This window comes from Nyctereutes procyonoides, unplaced genomic scaffold (assembly GCF_905146905.1).
Source record: "Nyctereutes procyonoides isolate TBG_1078 unplaced genomic scaffold, NYPRO_anot_genome, whole genome shotgun sequence".
Classification (NCBI taxonomy): domain Eukaryota; kingdom Metazoa; phylum Chordata; class Mammalia; order Carnivora; family Canidae; genus Nyctereutes; species Nyctereutes procyonoides.
The window spans coordinates 2475312-2479503 of NW_026575123.1; the positions used below are offsets into that span (position 1 = coordinate 2475312).

The following is a 4192-nucleotide window of genomic DNA, read 5'->3' on the forward strand; positions in this document are numbered from 1 at the left end:
TCATAGAGGATAGCTGTAACAGCTGTTCCTTACTCTTTGTTTAATCATTTCTATATCTAAGTTATTTGAGGATTGGCTTCACCCCTTAAAAATTGCTTAAATTTTTAATATGCAGAGATTTTCTCTCTTTCTAATAGCCAAAAGGTTTTATAAGGAAAATTTTGGAATCAGAGAATAGAGGCACTCACACTAAATCTTGGTCTACCCACTGGTAGCAGATGGGAGAGGAGTTTGTCCCACTAACACGTTTTCCTTCTTGCAATTTTCCCCTGGATGATTCTCTCTGGCACTTATGAGACAAAAGTATAAGTTTTTAACATCATACTATATATATATATATATATATATATATATATATATATATATCTTACTGCCCATCAATATATATATATACAGGTGTAAAAATAACAAAAAATAAGTGCATTGAGTAGTTCCAAAAGGTCCTACTCAATAAACTTTTTTAATGCAATGTTTGTTCAAACCTTATCAGTTGAACTCAGTCCATTCTTCTTTTCCCCTATAAGAACAGCAGAGTTAAAATATCTGCTTATTAAGGACTATGATACGAGATTCTGATATCTTCTGGCTACAGATCTGTGGAATGCATGAGAATGAGGCTAAGGTGAAAGGAATGGCTAGAGCATCTACGGATGCTCTTTATCCTCTTGTCCCCATGTTTGCCTCCTTTCCAGTGCATCTTCCAGTTCTGTGGATCTGTGAGCTCAAGATTTCTCTTTTTCTGTCACTTCACTGTGGCTCCATCCTATATTCCTTAATGCCAGTGTTTATTCCTGTGCCCAGCACTTTTCCTTTTACCCCACACCCATCCCAGGACCAAGTAGAATGGTGACTTGAACACTTATATTTAACAGAGCTATGGAGGTTTGCATTCTTAACCCCCTTGCTATCTTGAAACATATTTGGATGGGTTCATAGGGACTTTAGGGAAGAGAAATCTCAACTTCAACCCAAATTTTTAAAGAAGCCAAGGTCAGAGTAGAGGGGAAAAAGGGATCAGAGAGATGCAGGTAAAATATCTCTGTGCCAGTAGCAAAGTACATTTACTTTCAAATTCAAACACTGCAGTGGCTGCTCATGGCTCAACTGAATAAATACCCAATGTGTTAGGTCTGCCCAAAGATCTGTATCAGCTTGAGGGAATCCTTAATCCTCTATCTGTAGCAGAGAGCAGAAACCAAAAGTGCTATTTGGGTGGGATGCTTGTTTCAATCCTACCATCTTGCTCAGCTTTTAACCACTTCTCAATCCTACTCATTAATAAGCAACAAAATAGAAGACCCTTTACTGACTAAATTACTATGCAGTTTGATCAACATGACAGCTACCAATTCCTATGGACTTCCTCAAATACTATTAATCAATCAGCAGAACCCACAACCTCTCTGGAAGGCCATTGCTCCAACTTTATTGCCAAAATTATTGTAAGCTAATAAATTAGCCTACCACTTGTGGTACAGGAGACATTAGACTATTTATTATTCAGAGAAGCAGCAGCAGCAGCCAGAGGAACATCATAGCACTGATTCCCCAAGCTTCAATCCCCTCAGAGAGGTGAGATGACAACCAAATGACACGTGTGCATGCAGAGAGGTACAACACCAGAGGAATCCTGAAATCAGGAAATTCTGATCTTATAAACTCTGCTTACTGTGGGTGACCTATCTATCTTCCCTTCTGGGGAAAGAAAGAAACTTATTCTTGAATGGAATGTAAGCAAATTTCTCTGGGGAGAAAAGGAAGCTCTATCTTTAAACAAATCTGCCCTCTGACCAAGAAGGATACACCATTTTAAAATTCCAAGTCTTTGTGCCAGTGCCAGGTCTAGACTGAGGTGAGAGAGGCACCTAGGGGAAAAAAACTTAAGAAGGTATTTAATCAAGTGCTAAGCATAGACTTGAAGGACCCTGAGTCCAAGCATCTTGCTAAATTTTGCCCCCTAGTTGCATTGCATACCTTCCTATAGCCCTGTTTGCTAATCAAGCATACTCTTTACTCAGAAAGGAAGACTAAGGCTATGCAGAAATGCAACAAGTCCAGGGAGATTTTCTCCCAACACCTGTCACCAAGATCAAGTTTACGTAAGATGCTCAAGATTGTGGAGTCTATTGAATTGCAACATCTATCATGCTCTGTTACAGTGACATTAAATTACCTATCCTCTAATCATTCATACAGTCAATCTAGGGTTGCCTCTACCCATAATATTGCTAGTGCTGAGGAAGGAATATTAAATTTGTTACTTGGAGAGAGGGTGAGGCAGTTGCCCGTTTCAAAATAATTCTGCTAACTTCTGCTTCCTACATTGCATTGTCAGTCATTATTCTGCTTGGAAGAGACTGCTCACAAAATGTGCAGCTATTGGAGGCATTGAGCATCAGCTATCAACTGAGTCTTTTTTCCATTTAGTATCTAGAGTTAAAGATTATTTATTCTGAGCATCCTTGCTAACAAGAATTTGTCAAGATTCTACAGGTTTCTCCATAGCTCTTTCTTCAAGATTTCAAGGTCACTTTACCACTGCTAGGAACTATGTGTATGACCTTTTGGGCAATTACTGGTCATGAGTGAGTTACCTTAAAGATCAACATAAAATCCTCCCAGATATTTTATAAAATGCTCTGAGGAAGCATGGGAAGACTTTTAGTAACTGAGATAAGTTCCTTCCCTTCTAATAGTCTAGTTTCTGTCTATAAATGTCTAGTTTTAAACATGGCTGCTATTTACAGATAGGGAATAGTATTTTCAGCTAACATTCCTTCTTCTTGGCATCATCCAATTATCATCCAATTATCCAAGATCCCAAGTCTAAATCTATTTCCTCCCAACCTTGTTAAGAGTGCTGTAAATCTTTAGCTACTTTATAGCACAGATGTTTAAGTTTCCATCCCAGCATCAAATTCTTATTTTTTTTCATTCACATGGCTAAATGTGTGTGGAAACACCCACCTGGTGATGAGATCTATCGCAAAGGCTCCATCTCTGTGTTTGAAGTGGATGGCAAGAAAAACAAGATCTACTGCCAAAACCTGTGCCTGTGGGCCAAGCTTTTTCTGGACCACAAGACATTATATTATGATGTGGAACCCTTCCTGTTTTATGTTATGACTGAAGTGGACAATACCGGCTGTCACTTGATTGGATATTTTTTCAAGGAAAATAATTCATTCCTCAACTACAATGTGTCATGTATCCTCACCATGCTTCAGTACATGAGACAGGACTATGGCAAGATGCTCATCGATTTCAGTACCTTGCTTTCCAAAGTGGAAGAAAAAGTTGGCTCCCCGGAGCTTCCCCTCTCTGACCTGGGGCTCATAAGCTATAGCAGTTACTGGAAAGAAGTGCTTCTCCGTTACCTGCATAATTTCCAAGGCAAAGAGATTTCTATCAAAGAAATTAGCCAGGAGACAGCTGTGAATCCTGTGGACATTGTCAGTACTCTGCAAACCCTTCAGATGCTCAAGTGCTGGAAGGGAAAACATCTAGTTCTAAAGAGACAGGACCTGATTGATGAGTGGATAGCCAAAGAGGCCAAAAGATCTAACTCCAATAAAACCATGGATCCAAGCTGTTTAAATGGACCCCTCCCAAGGGCACTTAAAGTGACCTGTTACTCTGAGCCAGCGAACCCCAGCAGTAGGAATCCGTACCCTAGGGATCTGTCATTTCTGTTGCTCTTGTGATTGGCAAGTACAGTATCCTTTGGGAAGGCCATCCCCCTCAGGGCTGTCCTGGCTCCGACCCTCGTGTACACTGCAGACGCTGGTTCTGAGGAACTGTTGTTTCGGCCTCGGTGAGGTTGCCTGGATGGGATCGCTGTTTAGACTTGAGTGCAAATCCCTCGTAGCACTGACCCAAGGTGTTCTGTTTGGTACTGTACCTGTCCAGTAACTGGTTCTCCTCATGTCCTCTAGCCCCATGAGGTTGTGTTGTGTCTTCTAAACTTTGTACTAGTGTTTCTTGCTGCCCAGATACCAAACTTCAGACCATGGTTGCCACCACCAGGACCTTTCCAATTACTCCTTACATGCAGTTTTTTGGTTGAGCAGGGAAGAGGTAACATTTCTGAGTGTGTGTACTAGGAGGGGTCCGTGCCCTTTGGATTTTATCTCACTTGAAATTTTTTCTGCCATTTTTATTGAAAGGCCGGTTTTTGATCCGTGTCAAACTG

At 40.6% G+C, this 4192-nt stretch overlaps 1 pseudogene; it reads left to right on the plus strand.

Moving 5' to 3' along the window:
• Window positions 1-2939: 2939 nt before the first annotated feature.
• LOC129517171 (histone acetyltransferase KAT7-like) lies at window positions 2940-3622 on the plus strand (annotated as a pseudogene).
• Window positions 3623-4192: the final 570 nt, after the last annotated feature.